The sequence below is a fragment of the Anser brachyrhynchus genome, assembly GCF_964034855.1.
Source record: "Anser brachyrhynchus genome assembly, chromosome: 14".
In the NCBI taxonomy this organism is placed as follows: Eukaryota; Metazoa; Chordata; class Aves; order Anseriformes; family Anatidae; genus Anser; species Anser brachyrhynchus.
In genome coordinates, this window is record NC_137709.1 from 7,980,658 (window position 1) to 8,003,728 (window position 23,071).

Below are 23,071 nucleotides of genomic sequence, written 5' to 3' on the forward strand. Positions count from 1 at the left end.
GGGTTTCACTGCTGAAGAGCAGCAGTTATCAACCAGCTTCCTTAAAACTGAGTGTTTAATATGGACTCCTCATTAACCTGGTACAAAATAGGAAAGGACAGTTTAGATGCTTTCCTGCTCGAGTGAGAAGATGCAGGGTATTTTGTTTCCTACTGCTTTCTGCTCATGCCTGAGGGCTTGGCTGTATCAAGGCAATAACAGTTATTATTTAGTGTGAGCGAGGTACTTCGAGCTGTATGAGACCATTGTGATTAAAAAGAACACTTGTACAAAAACATTAATTGTACTTTAGACTGGAGAGAGGAATTGATAGCTGTTGTATAACTATATTAAAGAGAAGAAAAATGTATCTATAACTATAATGGGATTCTTTCTTTTGAAAGCAGTACTTTGTATACTTATTAAGAGAAATCATAAATATTCACTGTGCCTACAGAATCTTTATTCTGAATTTATGTGTCATATGTAATAGAGTTGTTTTCTTTAGGCCAAACAGGGTGGCTGTGTTGTTTCCTCATTACTTGAACTGATTTTATCTTCTTAATGTGCAGTGTGCTGCTGCTCTGCTCCTCATATATTATATAAATCCATACTATATTTTGCAGCATGGATTTATCCCATGGGTTTGTGTGGCACCTCTGGCTTTTTTGAATAATACGAATTTCCTACCAAACGGCATTGCTGAGGTCATACTAAAGGAATGTCACTCCTTGCTTTCAGATGGTGTTTGCACTCAGTTCTGTCTCTCTCACAGACCCAGTGCATGTCTGATGAGAACCCGTTTCTAAACATGACTCAAGAGTCAAACCCGTGTCCCTTAGGCAGCAGGGCAGTACTTAGAGCAAGAAGGAGGCTTGCTTGGCTTTCTGCAGCGTACCATGTAAGCCCACCGTCAGAAGTAATCGCCATATCATCATTGCACTTCGTAAGACGCATTGCACAGGAGGCTGTCATTTTGACTTTAGGCAAATCATAGCAATTCCCATGGGCAGGAATTGAAAATATGTGTGCAGATTCAGATCAGAAAACAGGATCCTTTACTTTTTCTGTACACATGCCTTACAAATGCTGCATGGAAAGTGTCAAACCACAAGTGGTGGAGCTAATCATGTTTAGATCCTGCAAGCATTCACACTGGAAACCAGTCTTGGTGGCCAGTTAGCCCATCCTGAGCAAGTTCTCAGGCCTCCAGTTGAATTAGCAGATGATAGCCATAAAGTAAATAAGGGAAGCAAATGCATAATGAAGTTGTGGACCTGTTGTCATAGGATGTTCTGCACACCAGATGAATTATAAAAAGGATTACACTCTCGCTCTTCTTCTCACGCACCTTCCTCAAGAACCTGTTTCAGCCTGCTTCTGTCAGAGGCTGGATGGACCTCACAGCTAACGGCCAACATTACTAAGCATCATCCCTCTCTGTCTAGGTCTCTTTTGGAACGTCATTGGGATTTCTTCCACCTAGCAAAGGTGTTTTCTGAAAGTTGGATTGTTCTGTTAGGTACCACCATGAGCAATCAGGTCCTGCTCATCATCCATTCCCGCTTGGCATCTTTGGGGATCCCTACAAAACTCATAGTTTCTCCCATGCTCTCTACTTCGTCTATAAGGATAATAATATATTATTAGTGTGTGACCATTATCTGTGTGCTCGTTCTGGGCTCAGGAGTGAGTTGGCGTAGTGGTGTTAGACTGGAGGCAGTTGGTGACCCATCTTGTCCCTTTTGCATGCTCATGCCCCATGAAGAGAGGAAGTGGAAATGCATCAGCTACTTGTGCTAGCAGCACAGGCAGAAGCTTGCAGGTGGTTCCTCTTTCTCTTTTCCATCTTAGAAAAGTTGAGAGCCCAGGGACTTCACCGTCTTATTTCCAGATTCTGATGATGCCTCTGAAATTGGCAGTCCCCAGTTCTTGTTCCCAGCTGAATTGGGATTAGTGTGACCAGCTTAAAAAAAAAAAAATGAAAAGGTTATGGATACCAAACGTGAAAGCACCATATTAAAGGTGGAGCTTTACTGGTTTGAAAGCCAAAGTGTCAGCCGCCATTTCTTCCAGCAGCAGATGTGGCTGCTATAAATACATACCTCAATACATACACATGGGTTTGCTGGCAGATAAAATAATGTTGTTTCACTTCAGCTGTATGAGGACATGGTGACCTTGGATAGAAGAAGTCAATCTCATAAGCGTGTATTTCACACAGTGTTGTATGGCTTTGGGTTCATGCAGGAAATGAGGAAGCAGAAATGTGATTACAACCCAATAACAGCCATAAAGTAGGTGTCTCCAAGAAAGCCTGAAAAACACATTCAGAAATGCAGCTCAGTTCTCCAGAGAGGGGAAACAAATTTCCCAGGGTGTGGGCAGTAGCTGCAGAAGGAGAGGAATTTTCTCCCAGGGTTAGATTAACACGAACGGGTGTCAGGCTCCTGGGACCCAGCAGCTATTTCACCAGCTGAAACTCTCCATCTCAGCTGCAATTCTCTTTCTGTTGTGTTGAATTGACATCGGTTCATGAGTTCTCTCGTCTTTCACAATACAAAAAGGAAAACACATTCTCTCCCTCTTTCTCTGGTTTCATGTCATTAAGGACGGTTGTGGGACAACTGGCTGAGGACATGTTATGAAGTGACACTTGGGAATCAAGCAAGAAAGTACACAAAACAAAACAAAACAAAAAAACTTAGGCCATCAAGGATCATAAAAGAGGTTGTAAAGCAGAGGGGAAATGGCCTCCTGGTGGGTTTGAAAACAGCTGAGAGGGCTGGATAATGAAGGGATGTGCTGCTGTAAGGAGATGTTCTTTGCCAGTGAACTCAGTGAAAATCTGCTTATATTTGATATAATAAGTGCAGAAAGCAAGTCAGAAGGGGTTTATGCTGCTAGTGCTGAACTGTGTGGCAGTGATAAAAATATGTCGTGTCCTGTCCACTTCCTTAAGTATTAAACATTTTAAAAGACAGAAAAAGAAGTGTTTTTTTTTTTTTTATAAAGGATTTGGTGTCTTAACTTTAATGAAGGAATAATAAATATAAATGGATATTAGTAGAAGGTTATTAGAGCTGTTCATTTTGATTGAAAATATGCAGTATCTTCTCAAGCGATGCCAGAGGTTAAAGATTGTTATTGCTTCCTAAGGTTTCTGAAATTAAATTCTCTCTCTTATGGCCTACAAGGTATGGTTGATTGAAAATGTGTGCATGTGAAATGGTTTGTAATAAATTCATATTGCAATTAGAAGTCTCTTTAGAAAACAGGCTATCATACACAAATCAGCTGAGGAGCTGTCTCTAAAAGATCATAGAATCATAGAATCGTTAAGGTTGGAAAAGATCTCCAAGATCATCTGGTCCAACCATCAGCCTACCACCAATGTCAGCCACTAAACCACATCCCTAAGCGCCAGGTCCCACCTTTCCTTGAACAATCCCAGGGACGGTGACTCCACCACCTCCCTGGGCAACCCGTTCCCATGCCTGACTGCTCTTTCTGAGAAGAAATGTCTCCTCATTTCCCACCTGAACCTCCCCTGGTGCAACTTGAGGCTACTCCCTCTAGCCCTATCACTAGTTACCTGTGAGAAGAGGCCGACCCCCAGCTCCCCACACCTTCCTTTCAGGCAGTTTTAGAGAGCAATGAGGACCTCCCTGAGCCTCCTCTTCCCCAGACTAAACAACCCCAGTTCCCTCAGCTGCTCCTCACAGGACTTGTGTTCGAGGCCCTTCACCAGTTTTTCATTAGCCTCCTTTTTTAAGACACCTGACAGATGGGAGGTGTGTGTGGTGCCACATCTCTCGATATTCCCCAGATAAACCACTGACACCACACAGCACACTGTGGTTTTAATTTATTAAGAGTAATTAATTTATTATTTTATTTATTTATTATGTGCGATGGGGAAAGCCACTGCTACAGCAATGGATGGGACAAGACATGATACTGAAAGGACGGAATTCTTGAACGTGTTATTGCCTTTTTATTCAGGTAACTAAGACTCCGTAGGGCCAGCTGATGACACCACCGTGTGGATGGAATGTTTTTCCCCAGCAAGCTTCCACACAGGGAGCTGACAAACACATGAGGCGTCTGGAACCAGCTCTTCTACACACAGCAGGGCGCGTTTCCCCCTGCCCCCGATCTCCTTGCATTTCCTTTTTTCACAGGAACAGCCCCAAGGCCCGGCTCTGCCGGGACGGGGCCGCCCCTCGCCACACCCGAGGCCTCTCCTCCCCCCTTCCCTCAACGCCCGCCACAACGGCCCACAGCCCGCGGTGACGTGACGCCCCGGAGGCGTGGCTTGGCCCCCAGCGTGCACATGCGCAGAACGCCACGGCAGGGGAAGGCATTTTCTTATAAACCTGAGGCGTTTGGTTCTGGAAGCTGAAGTGCTTCCAGAGTGATCACCCGGAATTTTATCCGGTTTATATATATCTAATTAATTACAAATGACATTTCAGACAGATAGTCTCAGGGAACAAAAATTAAGTCCTTCATAATCACTGTTCGTTTCGGTCTAAACCCTCCACACGACTCAGTATGAGGTGATCAATTCTTGTTCTTGCAGGGCAAAAAAGCCCGTTCTGAGAGGGCTGTGCCAGGTTCCAGCAACGTTTTTCTGCTCCTCACCAAATCTAAACCTTTAGGTCATAAAGCAGGCATTGGCTTTTTTCACTATCATTTTTCAAGTACAGAAACTGTGGTAATGTGGTGTTATCTATGTGCGTTTGGTGTTAGTATTTGACAAGCTATATCCTGCAGGCAATATTTTGCCTTTATTCAAAAAAAAAAAAAGTTCCCATGTAAGTCATGAGGTAACGATGCACCTACACACCGAGTAGAAGTCTTGATTTTATGGGTTCTTAGTTCAGCAATGGGGTATCATTTAATCGACATCCATTGGGATTGTTCTGAACAGTGAGAGAGGACCAAGCAATGACTTTGTCAGAAAATTTTGCAGAGCTCTGAAATTCATGGCATTCAAGCAACACCACACCAGGAGTCTAAATCTATGAGTATAGAGGTTAGTTACAGATATAAAGAATAAATCAAGCAATAAAAAATGCCTATAAAAAAGGATGTTGCCTCTGAAATGAAGACACTCCAGAGTTCATCATAAACCTCTGACATGTATTCAGTCACTGCCTGCTGTCACAGTCTGAAATTCATTTCAAGGTGCCTGCATATTTTATGCTGTAACCTCTAATAGATACGTACACATTTTCAATGATGTTGCATCATACTTTGTGAACTGATGTGCCATGAAAGGGGAAGCTGTGTCAATGCAATGGGAGTTCTGCAGGCAAAGGTGCACAGATACGCATTAAAAATGTTTCCCTGACTGGTGCAGTATGTCAATATGTCTGTGCGATACCAGAGAGAGTGTTGCTTTCATAATCATCCCTTTGAGGAAGCTTTCCTCTGGCTGGGTGCTAGTTCTCTGTTTCTGAGGGAAGCAAAACACATACTATTGCTGTGGTGTCTGGCTTTCCTAGTCTAGCCTGTGGTAGGTAATGGCTCTGGCTAACCTGCCAGTGTGACTGAAGGATTCCACAACAAATAAAATGCTCTTTTGTTTTAGCATTCCGTTATATACATATATAAACAAAAGTTTGTTTTTGTTTGCATTGTGTTTTTAATTAGAATGATGAATAGCAAAATCAGCCTTCAAGAGCTAGGCTGAAATTTTGACTGAGCCACCATACGCTTGTACATAATGGTTCTCTCACTCCCCAAATGGAGATTATGGCTCGTTTGAAAGAATAACTACAAGAGTTTTGTAGGACCAATTCTTAAAAATGCTGTCCCTTAATTTTTAGAAGCTGTCAGGAGTTTGAAGTGTGGTATTGATTTATGGAGATAACCTGGCCACTTCTGAAGAATTTCCTTCTTTTCAGAGAACAGTATTCTGGGAGGCTGCTCGTGTATGTGTTACCCATCAGAACCCATCAGCCACTCTCACTATGGTTTGCTGCAGTCAGAAAAATGCAAAGTTCTTCCTAAGAGTGTCATTTTCTATAGTTTAAAAAGTGCACCTTCTCAAAGTACAAGAGAAATTAAGAGTGAAGAAGAGCAGGCAATAGTTATTCATTATTAGTCAACATTTCCAAAAGTAGCTTAAGGCATTTGAGCATCTGAGAGATTCATTTTTTATAGTACTTATTTATCAACATATGATAGTATATACTGTGTAAATATCAGAGGGTCACAAGCTGGTTGTTTTTAAAAAAAAGAATGTTGGCCAATTCTGGCACTTCCTACTTGGTTAAAAAATAAACAAAAAAGAGGAACCAAACTTGGAAAAAATAGCTGATGCTTTAAGTGTTTGTGGTCACTATATAGGAATGTGCAGACCTTGCAAATCTGTCTCAAGTACTTGAAAAATGATGGGATCTACTTTCAGTGAAAGGCTAGATGCATCAGGAAGAGACCAGGATAATCGGTCACTGTATGAGAGTGGTACAGTGTCTCCCTGTGACATGCCACTAAGCTTCTAATAAGAGATCATGTAATCTTAAAAACATGTCAGAATTACCATTGTTGATGTGTTTGTTTGTTGTTTTTTGTTTTACAGAACTGTGTGTATGTGTAAAAGTCCTGAAAATGAGTAGCAAGGGAGAAGTGATGCCTTATACTACTTTTATTGGTTTGTCTGGTTTATTTTGGCATTAAAGTTACCACAGTAGCAATTTCTGAAAAGTTTAAAATACGTGAATTGCAGACTTTGGGTAGTGTACGAGGCATATAGACAGTATAGATTCAGCATTCCTTTCCAGCTGAATAATTGCTTTATCGTGGATGGTAGAGTGACTCCAGTGGTGAACCATATTTCCAGTGTCAAACCTTAATACACTCATGCAGATGGTGAGGCTGTGTTGCTTTTCAGACTTATAACTTTGAGTGATCTGTGGGCAATGCCAGGTTTGACCATGTGGAAATTCCCTTCCTCTGTGATGTAGCAGGCCCAGATCGCCAGGGAGCAGATGAAGCTGTGGAGTGCAGAGCCCCAGCAGCATGTGGACAGGCAGCCAGTGAGCACACCATGCCGTGCTATTAAGCAAGTCACTCAGAAATATACTGGCAGCTTTGCCATTAGTACGGATATACTTTTCCTGCTGTGCACTGTGCTAATATAAATATTCCCAAGCTGCTTTTATATATGCTCAGGCCACCAGCATGTCTGCACTTTTTCTTCCCTGAAACTACCTTTTTTATATTCAAATGGGAGAGTTTAGAGCTATTTGAATTCTGTTTCTGTATTCACAGCACAAAGCAGAGTGAGAGCTAGATGTCACAGTGGCAGGACAAGCTGCATTTCTGTCCCTGAGTGCACCCACCAGGCCTTTACCCTTTTGGAGCAGGGTGCCAGAATCCTGCCATTTCCCAACCAAACCCTGTGACAGCACTGAGTGCACGATGCGGAAATAACCACACTGGCTTTGGCACTGGAAGAGGGACAGCACAGGTACCTGGCAGCACTGTGTGGGATAATTTAGCCTCCCACATCGAGTGTTGTTCTACGTAGAAACATTCTCCATCCATCAGGCCTGCCTGCCCCGTGGTTTAACTGAGCTCAAGGGCTGGAGTTCCTGCTCCTTGACAGCAAGTGTTCCCAGCACAGAAGTCCCAGGCACAACTAGTAGCTTTGTCATCTCCAGCAGCAGAAAGGACTGGAGAATTTGCCTCGGAAGAGGTCTCATTTGCCAAGCCAAGTGCCTACAGTGTAACATAGTCCACTGTCTTTGTGGAAAGCAAATATAACAATCCTTTTCACAGTGCCCAGCAGTGTTTATCTTCCAGGTTGACTGGCCTGCAGTGACATTAGTGTCCCCAGAGCTTCTGAACTTAATCATTTCCAGTTGCTGCTTGCCTGCTTGAAGCAGTCCTGGTCCACCCTCCAGTGTGTTCTTCCTGCCAGTCACTATGGGAACAGCAATCAAAGCTCGTATTTATGGCTCTGTAGATGTCCAAGGTCACAGAGCACAGGTCTAGTGGGAACAATTAAAACAGGCCTGTCCAGTTATATCTCTTGAAGCTCGCCCCACATTATACCTCTAACTAGAGCAGTAAAGTTAAAGCAGCATGACTGTCAGGATGTGACTGCTTTAAAAAAGATATCCTTTAGAGGAGATAAAGATCCTCCATGTACTGTCATCTGTGGAAGTATACTAGAGTGTAGTCAGCATCAGTAATGTTGGACAAAACCTGCCCCCAAGGTTTCTCTCTGCATCCCTGATGGAGAGCTGCACCCTGCCAGCCCCCGCTGCGCCGTGCAGCCCTGGGCAGGCAGCAGCACATCCTGACATCCCTGCAGAGGTGCTCAGCGCTCTGCAGGCTGCAGGAGGGCAGGTCACTTGCTCTATAGTAGTACAGAAGGAAAAAGAGAGGTCTGTGGGAATCGTTGGGGTGAGTCATGAATGTTGAGTACATCCCTTATATGTGTTGGAGAGGGGGACAGGAGGTAACCAGTTCTAAGCACTGCCTTCCCCCTGGGGAAGATATTCCACTGAAAAGCATGCAGATGAAGGAATCTGGGAGCTGTGAGACTTCCTCCACAGGGAATCGGCTATGGGGATTTCTGCCAGAGCTGACACTGAAACTGAAGAGAGGAAACACTTCACTTGTGTCTACGTATAAGCTTTGGGAAACTCTCCAAATACATGCAGTTGGCATCAATCCACCGCAATTCCCTAACCAGCAATGGGCCCCGGTCAGCACTCCACCTCTGACTGCCGGCACTGTGCCATATGAATAACTGCAGATGTCACAAATTCCTCATCGAAACACAGGAAAGAAAATTCAATTATCACCTTCCCCGCTATTTTCTGACCAGCTCCTTCCTTGACTCAGCAAGTTAGTATCTGTATTTCTCTGATACAGATATATAGATTTCTCTGAGCTTTATACAGTAGGCTTGCTATTCAGTGTCCAAATAACTAATTTTTTCAGGTGACTCGTTGAATGTGTCTCTTCAGCAAGGTGCGTGGAGGTGACACAGAAGTCCTCATTTCCTTGGGGCTACAACACGAGGACTGCACTCACTATTCTGGAGCAGGAATCAACTGCTCCTGGCTGCTGGGACATGGGGATGTTGCAGGGAATGATAGATTTCAGTGTTTCTGGTGCAAGGGGTGTGATGTGCCAACCGTTGCGTATAGCACGTCTGTGTCGATGGGAAGCAGGAAACATTTGGAAACTTGTCATAGTGACAGATGGTGATTCACCTTTTGCTTGAAAGAATAGAAATGCACCAACATTTTAAAGAGAAGGGAGGAGGATACCTTGGCTTCTGCCTTCAGTGATGGCTTGGCGTTGCCTGTGTTTGGCAACTGATGTGAATGGAGACTGTGGTAGGAATTTCAGCAGGAAAGCTTCAGCAGGACGGTGGCCACCCACAGAAGATTGTCCAGATTCCACATGCGCTTGAGGAACCCAAACAGATTTAAGTTCTTGCCTGGTTTATTTTCCCTCCTGCTGCCTACCAAGGAGACAATCAATACATAGTGTTAATGTGACTGCTGAGAGGTACCATGAGAGTGCAGGCAATTTAGAAAAACCAAAGAATTCTGGAGAAAAAAAAAAAAAAAAAGAAAAAAAAAAGAAACTAACAGTTTTGATTGCTGTTTTTGAAGCAGTATAATAACCACGATTATTTTTTTCTCTTGCACTTTTTTTTTTTTTTTTTTTTTTTTTGCCAGGCAAAGGAAGAATTAAAGGTCTGGAATCCAATTTGCTTTCCAATGTTATGTTTCCAAGGTAACTCCACTGACTTCTTTTGAAGGCAGCACTTAGGAAGTCAGTGGGGTTACCTCTGTCTACCTGGGAGCATTCCCACTACGTGAAACCATCTGGTGAAGTTCCGTGTGGAGGCAGTGGTTTAGGGCCATGCTCTGCAGTGGAGGTGGCAGTCTTCTATGAGAAAGTTTTTTAATGAGTTGGCTTGGGTACTAGGAGAAATCAGCAGTGAAGAGTTGCCTGTATCACTTTGCTGTGTTGAGGAGAAGGGTATATTACTCCTCCTGGGCTGTGCTGAGCCATGCCCACTGCTGCTACACTGCAATAAACCCAGGGAGCACTGAACATGCCCACCTGTGGTCACAAAGGCAGTTCATCATGGGGCTGGAAATTGAATTTCAGCGCTTCAACCGCAAAGCCAGTCCTCCTCCCTGCCTGCCTCTCTTTTTAAAAACAAAAAATAGAGTAGAAGGAAATGAAATTCCCAGCTAAAAACCTGTTCTAGGAAGTGATTATGCCACTGAGGGGTACTGAGGCTTTTCTGACATTGGTTCATTTTTTTTAATCCATTTCATTTCACCTCTGCTTGACCTGCTCCCTTAGCAGCTGTAATTGTCTCTTTGTTATCTGAAAAGAAAAAAAAAAAAAAGTCATACAAGGAAGGTTATTACAGCCAAAATGCAGACTTGCCCAAGGAAGGAGTGATGGAACATCATGGAGGTCAAGAAATGTTGAACATTTTCTCATTTGGCTGTGTTGACCCAAGGAGCTGGAGAACGGATTTCTATACCTTAAAACAAGGATCAGTAATCTACAGCATGGGTGCTGGCGTAAACAGCCAAGAGCAGGGATCACAGCTTCTTGAGACAAGCACCTGTGAAGTAGTGTTGCTTTGTAGTTCCCAGTTCCCCCAGTTCCACATGGAGCAGGACAGGAGTGTTGTTTCCCTACATCCCTGCCACTGTGGTGATCTCCCATGGTGAAATGCCACCACCGGGTTCAGCCTGTCTCTTAGTTAAAAATACCATCCAGCGTATCTCTCTTGAAAGACTGCCAAACCGTACCTTAAAACATATGTTTTACTTGGGAGTGATTATTTGCGAAAGATAAACAGAAAACAGTTTCATTTATAGCTAAAGATAAATTGATGCTTTGAATTTGCAAAACATCCTATTCCTAGAATTAAAGTAGTCCCTTTGGAGACATCTCTGTACTTTCTTTTACAGAAAGTTGGCTTTTTTTTATTGCTTGATCTCTTTCTCTCTGTGCTTCATTCCTCCCTCCACACACCCACACAATCCCTTTATTTTCTTCTCTGCACCATTTCCCAACCTATTTTTCCTTTGCATATTTGAAAGCAAGAAATTAGCTGGAAATCTCAAATGGCTTTAAGATTTTCATTCTAGGCTATCAAAGAGCTTGGAAAATAACTTATTTGAATATTCCCTGTCTCTCCCGTTGCCTTGCAAAACTCCTCAGTGCCCAAACGGCAACAGTGCCCAATGCGTGGCTTGGAAATGGTCACACACAGGAGTGTTTCTTCTCTCTCACTCTCTGTCCTCAGCAGCCTTGCCCATTCCTTGGCTTTTTCTTGACGTTCCCCCAGAGAAGTTGTATTCATTTTTCATGTATTCATGTTCTCTGTTGGACAGTCTTCACAGGAAAATTTCCTGTATTATCAAAATAGGTTATGAAGCAGTGCTATAATGTAAAGAGGGACATAGAGGAATCTTATGTCCGTGGTCGCATATGAAACATTAACGATCTTTCTCAAAGACAGGTCAGCTAGGTTTGATATAGGAATGAGCAACTAATATCCAGGCTGTTATATGCCAGAAATCATGCTAGGGATACTGGTTAAATCCTTATCAAGTAGTGGTATCCTGACTCAGATAGATAGCATATTTTGTGATTCCACTTTGCTATCCCAACTTCAGCAAATAGCAATAAGTATGGGAGAGTTAGGTGAAATTTAGTGGTCAACAGTGGTATCGGCCCAGTAAAAGGTATTGCTTTTCCATGTAGCCAAGTCTTCTGTAGATGGCCATAGTCGCCTGTACTAGGACGGGTGTGGATGCTTGTGATTAAATGCTGCTGCTTTGGGTCTGCCAGGCAGCAGGGCAGGGGCAGGGAATTTCAGCTGCAAACATGAGGAGTGCCTCTAATCACAGAGGAAGTCTGTCAACGAACCATCTGCTGGGGCTGGTGGAGGTTGAAACACCTCCTTAGTTCTGAGCAGGAGCCCAGTACACAAGACAACTGGATGGAGCCCTATTCTTGTATAGCAATGGGTTGTATTTGAGGAGTTTGGGTCATTCCCATCTCCTTATGCATGCAGATATAAAATTGTATTGCTGGTGTAAATAGTGACTGTGAAAGAGGCCACAACTTTGGCATATGCATCCCTTTAGATTTACAAATTATGCGTATTTACCATTTTGTGAAGTACACTGGGGACAGCAAATGGTACTTTTTCTGCATAAAAATGAAAAGTAACTGAAAATCTGTTACATGCTCTATATAGCTGTGATCAGAGGGGAAAAAATGACTACAGATTTGTGGTTGACATGCTTCAGAAAAGGTTCAGCAGAGTGTGAAAATTGACATTTAGCAAATAGGAATTCAGCCTTCATTTTTTTGTGAAGTTGCTTGAAATAAACTGCAGGTTTAAAACAAAATGTTTGGTCAGTTGTTATATTGGATGTTGCTTGTCTCATTACTGCAGTTAATTAAAAGAGGGGACAAAAAGTCAAAACCAGAGTCAATAAGATTGTTAATAAAGATTTAATTTGGTGGAATCATTATAAATTGACTGTACAATGAATGAATATGCCACAGGAGTATCAGTGTCTGAAGGTCTATAAATGGGTTTTCAGAAATAGCCACCAGGTTGTAGCCAATTTGTCATGCTAAATAAGCTCTTCAAATCCACTTACGGCAGTCTGTACGTGTTTCCAAAGGATATCACCACCAAGTATATGATGCATGCAGACACACCTCTTTTCCAGCAGGTTTTATATTCTACCATTTCAAATCCTTTCTAGTTGTGGTATCTCTGTATTTCTTATTGTAAGTAATTTACTATTAAGTCCAATCTTTTTAGAAGGAATAGAATAAATCATCAAGGAAGCGAAAAAATAAATCAGCACTGCAGAAAGCACTGTAGGCTGTACCTGTGCACTGTCCACGTAAGACTTTAATCTACCTGACCCGTTTCCTTCATGTCTGACCAAATGGCATGTAAAAATCCCATGATAGATAGACTTCAAAAAGAATTTTAAAATGGAAATCTGGATCAACCTTTCTTCTCTTCATAAAACAGTCCCAGTGTAGAAGACTGCATGCAAACTACTGGTGATAATGACTGCAATATTTGCATAGCACTGCACCCCTGCCAGTAACCCTATCATTTGAGTACTTGGGTTATCACGAGAAAGTGATTTTTCTCTGTCAGTGACAGCATGCTTAGTAGGGTTATTTAACACCCTGAAAAAAAAAGAAAAAAAAAAAGAAAAAAAAGAAGATAAAAAATCTGCATCATACAGTCTTCTTCTGAAGTAGGACAGAAAAGCAAGCCTTGGAAGGAGCAGAGAGTTGGCCCAAATTGATTCAGTGGTCAATGGCTGCCTGTACTGCACATTAAAGTCACCCCAAAGTATATAGCTAGGTTAATAAATACTTAATGGGTCAATCTAGCAAGTTTTATCTGACTCAAGTACCATCTTTCCATTGGATTTTCTAATTATATGCCAATTCAGGTAGCAGTTGTCCTCCTGCAGCCATCCAGAAGCCAACATAAACTTCATTACGTGCTCCAAGAGCTAATACACCACTTGTGCCCGTTCACATAGACCAGATCCAATTTACTATAATCTTGCAGAGTGATGGGGGTGTCTTGGAGCCAGCATACCTTCATGCACCCTGCTCTCTGACTGCCCAAGTCATGCTGCGTTTTGCCAGCCTTTCATACTTGACATCCTTAGAGCTCTTTGAAATAACCTAGCCTGAAAAATATGCCTTGTGTGGCTTATTATTTAAATCAATGTCCTTCTGTCCTTTGGAAATGGAAAAAGACCATTTAAGCCTCAGCTGTTACCTCCAGGCTACAACACAGCTATCCCTCTCCCCACTCAAGTGTCTCAGGGTTAGTAGGAAACTTAGTGGCTCCCCAAATCATCTTTGCGATGTGCTCATCTTCTGCATGTTCCTGATGGCAGCAGTTTGATGATATTAGGTACTAAGCGGTGCCAGTGGCACAGCTGAAGAGCTGCCGTGCTCTGTTTCTATTTCTTTATCTTCTCCCTGGCTGGGTGACAGTACATCAAGATAATACCCAATCTTAGCAGCCTCTTCTGTAATTCTGGCTGAAAAGGTTTCTTCCAATTTATGTCGTTTAATTAGAAGCTTTCAACCTGTAATTAGAAACTTACACCAGCCCAACCTTTGTTTCTGAAAAATGCATTTGTGGTTTAGGCAATTATGGTAACATAAAAAGTAATTAATTTTGTCCATGTGTGAAATGAGTGTGCTCATTAATGCACCCGACAGGAGGAGGATTTTATTTTGTTTCAATTTGTTTTATTTTATTGCAATAAGTTACATAACAAGGTATAGCAGACACGCAGAAGAAGGTGGTTTATGGAGTAGCTGGGGCACATCTGACTCCTGAGGCTGTCCCTTGGCCATGCCGAGAGCACAAAGAAGCTGTGGGCAGCAGGCATGGCCTTTCTACAGCTTGGCACTGCCCAGTTAACGCTCACCTCCACAAAGGAATTTCCAGCCTGAGGCCATTACTTGACCAGTTTTGACCCAGGCCATGTAACCTTGTGCCAGGAGACATTTGGTGGTGAGATTTTTGTAATAAAAGCAACAACAGGCTCTTAAGTTCCAGCCAAGGGCATCATTAAGAGTGCAATGGTTTAGTTCCCAGCTCGTACTCAACTACTCAGTGATAATGTCATTTACTGTCCCACTTCTGACTGTGCCAGAAGAGGGGACATCTGTCCCTTGCTTTTCCTCCAGCCAGAGCAGACTTTTTGCTTCTGTATTTCATAGTGTCTCCTGTGGCAGGATCACATTGATATACAGGGCTATATTCTACAGGCTGGATCTTCTCAGTCCCACCTACAACCACGGTTTTATCAGTCACCCCCATGCTCCCAGCTGATAACACCTCTGCCAAGGAGTGAAAATTGTCACCGTGCCTCCAGCGTCGGCACCCACCGGGCTGTACCTGCTCAGGATGCGGCCCCTGGCCCTTCTGCTGCTGCTTCTGGCCACAGCCAGCCCTGGCTGCGTGGAGGTTTCCCACCACTTGGCCCCATAATGGCTCTGGGTGTTCGAGCTTATCAATTAAGGCTGAAAGATTGAGCACGGCAGGATGGAGGTAATCCTGCAGACAGCTCTGCTCAGGTCTGTCAGGCACAGTAGGGATTCGGAGCAAGACCAATCTGCTCACAACCCACCGGGTGAGGGGAGTGTCGTTGCAGTCGTCTCTACACTTAGAATAGGAACGATTCATTTTGCATCCCTCATCCCCTTTCCTGCCCACTTAAACACATCATCGTCTTCTACCACATCTGTATTTACTGCACATCATTTTGTACTGTCTCCCAATTTCTATGATAATTTCCTTCCTTGATTTATAAGCAACAGAATTTTTTAATTATCCAGATGATTTTAATTTTCTCAGTCATTCCTCTACTTCGTTAAACATTAATCTCGTACTTTTTTCTTTGACACTTTCTAACCTTCACCACTTCCCCATTGCTAGTTCATAATGAAACTAGATCTCAATAGTATTACACGATTTTTTTCTCCCTAGACTAATTTGATATCTTCTGCTTGATCTCTCTTTTTGTCCACTAAATATTATATTTGGCTTCTTGTATACCATTTCAGAGATTACTTTAAAAAGAAACACCAACGTTTAGGACAACTTTGCATAATTACATCTCCTTCATCTCCTTCAGCAATTCCAATGCCGTAGCACAGTAGGCAGTCGCAAAGATTTTACAATTGTATTTTGATTCATCCATGTTTTTCTGTTTTTACTGCTTTTTAGTACTCTGAATAAGCTGCAGCTATATTATGTGTATGCAAAGTGTCCTGGAAGACTACAACAGGGGACTTGCAGTGTTCTTGGAGGAATGGCATGCTCAAATTTTTCCTTTTGCTGAGGGATGATATTTTTTCAGAGGGAAATGAAAGCTGCTTCTCTCCCACTTAGCTCTGCCAGCAGCGCGCTCCTGTGAGCTGTACCGCACCTCCAGACTTCTTTGGTTTCTCATTTTTCTAGACCCACTCAAATCTTTCAATATTAGCTGAGCGTCTTCGTAATGGTTTCAAGCTGCTCATGTTACTCAATTACTCTTCCTCCCAGAATCGTAAACTCTGAAGGAGTTTAAGGTATTTCCGTTATATTGTCAGAAAGGTATTATTTCAGCATGGACTCTGTTTAGGAAAAGTTCACTAAACACAATATTTGCAGCTCAAATTTTAAGCACAAGGGCAATTCACATTATTTTCTCAATTTCTTTTCCTTTCTCTTCACTCGTCATTGTACAAAAATCTCCCTACTGTCTGTGTTGTCCAAATACAGAGAAGCAAGTTGTTGCACCCCTTGCCATTTGAACCAGAGTTATCTCTGGCTCAATTAGAAAAGTGTAATTTCCAATAAAGCATCATTAGACCTCTGCTCCTGTCAGGTCTCTGACAGGTTTAATTGGATTTTCCTTAGGAATTAACCATGGTTTGTGCATGATAGCTGAAAGAATTCTCATTCATTGTCCTCTAGATCATGTTAGGAATTAGATGGGCTAAAAATCAGGCCATAAAAATCTATTTTAGAATATGGCTGCTCTGGAATTGTCACTTAACAGATTTGCAGCATGAACACTGGAAACTGTATTGTGATGCCTGCTGTCAAACTAAGAAGTATTTACAGCTAGAGCCGGGATTTACAATTGAGTGCCGTGATAATAATATATCCTTGTTTACTTCCATAATTAATGTTCCTAAAGAAAATACCCTGGAAACCTTTCATAAGCAAGATTTATTTCTGTTGATTGAGACTATAATCAGATGTCCCCATTCAAACAGTAATTGGTGTGCTTCATTAAAGTGTAATTGAAAACAAGATTTATGTCAATGCTAGGGAATAAATAACAGGGATACATATTTTATTATTAGTGATGATACGTCTGTAAGCTTTCAGAGTACTTGCTGCTTTTGTACTGTGCCATATGCGACAACATATTTTGTCAAAATTTTGGTATGTTGGTTAGGAATGAGAGAGGGAGAGAGAGAGAGATTGTGTATTTTCTTCTTTTTATTTTAACAATTCATTCTGATGTACCAAGGCCAGCTCCTTTTTTTTTTTTTCTTTTTCTCTTTTCCTATTTTATCTTAAGCTTGGTGTCATTACCATATTTTAGCTCATTTTGTTCTCATGAAATAGCAGTCTCTTCCAGGAGAAAGGAAGTCTGGGCAAGAAGTGAATTGCTCACAGCAGAGCCTTTTGCTCCATGTAAGATTAGAAGATCTTGCTTGAACTTCAGGTTAGGTTTTGACCAGGTGAGACCCAGATCCAGCCACTTATTTCTTCTGTCAAACATTTTCTGTTCCACTACGAAGCAGAGTTAAGGCAATGAAAAAAAAATAATAAGTTTAAAAGCATTCTGGAAATTGAAATTTAGCATGGTTTCTTTTCAATTCAGTAAAAGCTAATTACCTTCCAATTAATGGAGAAAAAAGTATCGTGTTTTCTTCTATAAATAGATATGTGTAAGATAACACAAATAATGGAGTCAGAAGTATAAGTCACTGGGAATAGGTGATCCCATTGATTTCATCGAAACAAGGGAGTTAAAACTGAAAACAAATTTCAGCCTGAGATACTGGTTCATTACCAGCAAATTGATGGAGCTCTACATTTACTTGCTAGCATAATTTACCAATTGTATGAGATGTAAGCAGACACAGTGGTAACATTGGCTAATTTTATGCTCAATGTGAAATCTTATAGCTGGTCAGATGGATACCATAAGAAATAATTAGAGTCATTAGAAATAATGGGCTACAGCTGCAGTAATACATGCTCTATTCTCAGTCCAGAGGTTTCTAAGCAAAATTAAATTAGCTCATGTTACCACACTGCTGCATCATATGCTCCTCACCTCCTGAGAGCAAACTTCTCTTTCCATTTCCACACTGCAAGCAAGTTTGTGGCTAATGCAAAAAAATCCCCTGCTGGGGACAAGAACTTCTGAAGCTTGAGGCCATTCCTTGTATTTTACCAGTGAATTACAAGCCCTGTTTGTATCAATGCTGGGCCCAAATGAGTATTTTCCCACTGAACTATTTACATTAAACTTTTATTTTTTTTAAGGAAATGATATCCATTTTATTGGAAGCACATGAGCAGCCCCTAGCTGCTAGTGTTACTGCCCTCACATCCGAAATATCCTCTCTTCTCCCCATATTCAAAAGGTCATTCATAATCGTAAGGCAAGCGATGGATTATTCTGGAGGGGAGTGAGGAAAGGAGAGGGACAAGAAGGAAATATAATCCATGCTGCTGGAGTGATTAATATGGCTGTTTATGATGAAGGAAATGAAACATAGAAATCTGGGCAAGTAATGATCTTTCCAGGAGAATGAATTTAACTGGAACCGCAATACAAACTCATATGCTGACCTCCTTTAAGTTATTGCTGAAGTTTTCAAAACAAAGTGGGGATGGCACCAAAAATTTTGCTCTCCTGCTGACTCTCAGGACCACAGAACTTCCAGCGATAGCCGGAGAGGGGTTCATTACCAGATGCACACAAGCCATCAACCTCTTTAAAATCAGAGCTGCTGTGGTGATAGGTTTGAGTAAGAGGGCTTAAGAGGCACATTTAGCACTGTCCATTAGGCATGGTGAGCTGGAGGAAGGCTTCCCCTGCATACATCATCCTGCACATTGCTATGCAGGCCAAGTGTGCTCAGTGGGAGGAACGGTATTTTTGATGAAGGCAAGAGCTTAATACTGCAGCTTTGGAAAGATCAGTTATCCATCTGCCAGCCATCTATCTTTGGCTATGGTACTTACCTGGCCTCAGTTATTACAGTATGTAACCGCTTCACAACCACTAATATATTTTTCTTCTCATTCTCCCCGTGGAGTTGGGAAGTGCTATTACCTCTGTTGCAGAACTAAAAAGTGAGATTAAGGGTCAGATTTGTTATGGCATTTAGATGCTCAATGGGATTTTCAAAAGTACCTGATGCCTGGTGTAATAAGATCGTGGACTGTGGGCTTTTTGATAGCTTTGAAAATCCTATTACTTGTGTCTTTTACTTTCCTTTTTTACTTTTACTTTCCTTTTAAAATTTTTGGCTTGCGTGAAACCCAGGGACCCATAAGAAAGGTTCCCCTGATGCAGGTCATCACCCAGACAGGAGACCCTTCATCCACCTACCAGGAGGTTGGTAGCTGGGACGGGAACAGCTTTATGGCAGTGGGCGGAAGCAGTTTATCTCGGTTCTGAATTTGTCATGTTTGGAAATCAGCGTAACTCTGTGGATAGCAGTGAACTTACCCTCTTTGCACAGCTCAGGCAGAGAGGTCAGAGGCTGGTCTTCAAGACACTGGAGCAAAAAATAAGCACCACCCATGGTCAATAAAAAGGGCTTATGTGCCAATTGCTGGGATGGAAAATTCAAGAGCAGGAGCAAATAATGAAACAATCTATATTCATGCAGCCACCTTTCCAGCCTACTGCTGTAAGTACAGGCTAACACCCAGCCGGATGTGAATCCTACTGAAAACTCCAGAGTATCATACTGAAAAACAAATGTTGATTTTGAACAAATTATCTGTTCATCGCTAAATCATTTTCTTTCATTATTAATCTCCAAATTGGTTCTGCTCTGGAAGACAGAATTAGGTAAGCAGAATGTCTCTTAAACACTTGCTTTAAATGAAAGTATTCGGTAAACATTACTCAAACCCCCTAGAGCATAAACTCCTCAAATGCTTTCTCTGGCTTTGCATAGATTTTTCAGCTCCTGGTTTAAAGACAGCTGTCTCAGGGATTCATTCAGGAAATCAGAAAATAATCAAATTAAATCCCTTGCAATCATATGCCCCTCTAATGACAAAGAAAACTTTATTAAGACCTTTCTGTCCTTGCTTACAGTAGCATAAATTGGGACAAAAGTCCTTTGCAAGCAGATAGAGTTACACCGCTGTCAGACAGGTGTGAGAGAGAAGAGTCAGGCTTCAAACCCACAGCATAAGTACAAAACCACTCAGGCTGCAAGCACAAGGTTCTCAGCACTGGAAGAGCTGCACTTTGCTGTTCAAGTACTGGCATTCATTTCCATAGTTTTAAGTTTCTTTAAAAAAAAAAAAAAAAAAAAAAAAAAAAAAAGCTCTGGGCTTCAAAATGATATTTTTAGTATTAAAGGGATGGATTTTGGTTAATTCAGCGTGTCAGCAAAATTGCAGCTGTCTGAATTAGTGATTTAGGATGACAAGAGTGGGGGGCTCAGCTCAGCTAACTTTAAAAACACACGTGGGGCTGCAGGGAGTCAGTGGGTTACGGACCACCAGCAGAGCCCTGGTGTTGAATGGTTGTCCCACGTCACAACAGGGACTATCAGGAGATGCTCGAGAGGAATATATGTGTCTCCAGGGTTCAAGAAGCTCTGTAGGGACTAGGATGTGTCTAAAGTTGCATGGGTTTTCATTACTGTTTTTAAGGTGCGGTTATCCTGCCTGTAGGATTCTGTTGGGTGGAGGACGGAGAACAACTCACTCTCTTTGTTAGACATGAAAAGAGATTAAAACTTTGGGGCAATGTTATCTAATAGACTCCCAGGCGCTTGTTAGCTTGTTCAAAGCACAGATTTAACTCATTTTGGTGTTACAAGGACTTGTGTGCATAAGGGAAGGTATGGAAGGAGAAGGTCCCCTCTCGATCCCCCCATCATGGGAAATTATTCTCCTATTTCCCAGCCCCTCACACGCTCCAGCAGAGCACTGGTGGGGGAGTCAGAGGCTGCTCCCGCAAAGGGCCGGACTCGAGTGCTGCTGCTGCAGATGAGTGCATTTGCACTGTGGTGTCTGAGCGCTGCTTTGCACTTATAAGATTTATTTCTCAGTGGGCAGAGGAGCTACAAGATTAACAGATGAACAAATATGTTGAGACAGCCAAGACATCAAAGAAATTGAAGAGCCACTAGGATGCTGGAGAGCTGAAGAGTTGTCTGGCCATGGTTCCTGGGAATTATTTTATCCTCGGATTAGCTGAGCTGTCTTGGGGTTTGGACACATCCTCTGGTGAATTTGGCTACAGTGACTTAAGACATTACTGGCCCCAGCCACCTGCTTCTCCTCCAGAGGATCCTGCCTCCGGTGCAGAGACAGCAGGAGGGAATGTGCAAGCAGAGGGTCCTTAGTTTTCAGGGTAGACACGAGTTTGTGGGCTGTACCACCAAGGATAAGAGCACGCTGTATCCTGGGGTAGAAATCTCTAGTGAAAATGTAGAGCGGACAGCGTGTTCGGCCACCGTAATGAAAGCCACCAGAGTGGATGTTCCAGAGCCCTAAGGCTGTATGCTATGACTATTTTTTACCATAAAGAAATTCTAACAGATACTGGAAAGGCAGCTATTGCAATTGGAAGGTCAGAGGGAATCACAGCCCAGGTAGCGTTACTTCACATCAGTCATTCTTTGCAGGCTTGCAGGCTTTTTTTCCTCTATGCAATCTGCAATTCAATCAGGAAAAAAAAATAAAAAATAAAATAAAGAAAAGAAAAAGAAAAGAGTACCAGCAGTTTTAACCTTAGGTTCCTCATACAGGAAACAGCCAAGGGGTGATACCAGCAGAGGGATCAGAAGAAGGTTTATGTAGGATGTAACTTCCCTGTGGAGAGCAAACAAAAAGCATCTCAGAATAGTTGTGCAGAGGCTGCTAACCATGAGACAGTGCTTGCTCCTTGGGCTGTATATCCCTCACTTCTCTGAAATTTAGGTTTAGTTGAGTCAGCCAGGAAATTACGGATGAGTTTGGGGTCTTAAGGGAAGGTGTTTGAAACCCAGCAATATGAAGACACCAACAAGAGGGAGAGTCATAACTTGGAAAGTGCCACACAGAGGAAACCGTGCCTCTGTTTTATTGAACTGTTGGCTGCAATAAATACAGCCAAATTCCCTGTCTCCCATAATGTTGTCTCAGTACCAGCAGGAGTCCATTTAAGAATACACTTACTGGCACAAATGATTATATATGAAGAGCAGAGAAACAGCTGACGTGCTGCTGCAGTAATGCAAGCAAATCCTAAAAGATGCCCAAGAAAGCTGGGTGTTGGATTCTACCCTTGAGTTTTGCTTTTGTCACCGCGATCGCTGCTGCCTGACCAAAGCACTCCGAGCAGAGGCTTTTCGGTTCAAGTCTTCCTGCTCACTTCAGCTGGTGAGACCATAGCCTGGATTTTCTGATGTACAGTAAATAAATTGTGATAAAATCAACTAGGAGGACATTCCTGAAGAGAGTGAAATGTTTTTTTTATTATTATTTTCAACACAGAAAGTAATAAGAGACTGTTTTATAAAGACGAGAAGAGACAAGTATAATACAAGACCTATGAAGGAATAATTAGCAAGAAAGACTGAACCTTGCACTTCTAGATCTTAAAGCATTAACCTCAATTGCCTGAACTAAAAGGTTTGGCGGTGTTTAGCCAGTGCTGCAATAGGGTTGTCGGATCTCTCTGGCATATCCACAGTTAGGAGGGGTCAAAGCACTGCAGAGTGTGCTGGCTGTGAGCACTGTGATGTGAGCGTAGGACTGAGGACAAAGAATTTGGGGGCGTCTGCATCTTTTTTCTTTTTCTTTTTTTTTTTTATCAGTTTTTTTATGTCATTAAACTTCCTATACTTCACATTATAGGGAGTCATGAGAATGAATTTGTTCCTGTTTAAGCAGTGGTTTCAGGAAGAAAAGTGCTTGCACTCTCTGTGTAGCTACGCTGCTTTGCTAATATCCCCCATTAGTATTCATTAGTTACAAATCTGAGCTTGTGTACGAGGGAGTTGATCACAGGGGAAGCTTTATTGCACCTTGCATCTCATTCCAGAATTTATGGCATAGCAAAGTTGATGTGAATTGTTAGCAGATTGAATTTGTGATGTATTTTACCATGATTTCTTCAATATGATTGCTTTCCACTGACTAAACCAGGCATGGATCTGAACTTCAGTAGGTCCTAAGCTGCCTTGCAATGGCCAGCCAGGCTGTTCAAGCCTGAGGTTAAGCACGCACATCAAACCCAGCAGGCTCTGTAAC

At 42.2% G+C, this 23,071-nt stretch overlaps 1 protein-coding gene and 1 long non-coding RNA gene across 13 annotated transcripts in view; one reads left to right on the plus strand and one right to left on the minus strand.

Moving 5' to 3' along the window:
- Positions 1 to 23,071, plus strand: part of SGCD (sarcoglycan delta) — a 526,403-nt gene that overhangs the window by 492,511 nt on the left and 10,821 nt on the right. The window lies entirely within an intron of this gene.
- On the minus strand, positions 445 to 23,065 carry LOC308177485. Its single transcript, XR_013939161.1, has 2 exons — positions 3,575 to 23,065; positions 445 to 2,296 (listed from the first exon to the last, which is right to left on the minus strand). It is a non-coding gene; the product is annotated as an uncharacterized lncRNA (long non-coding RNA).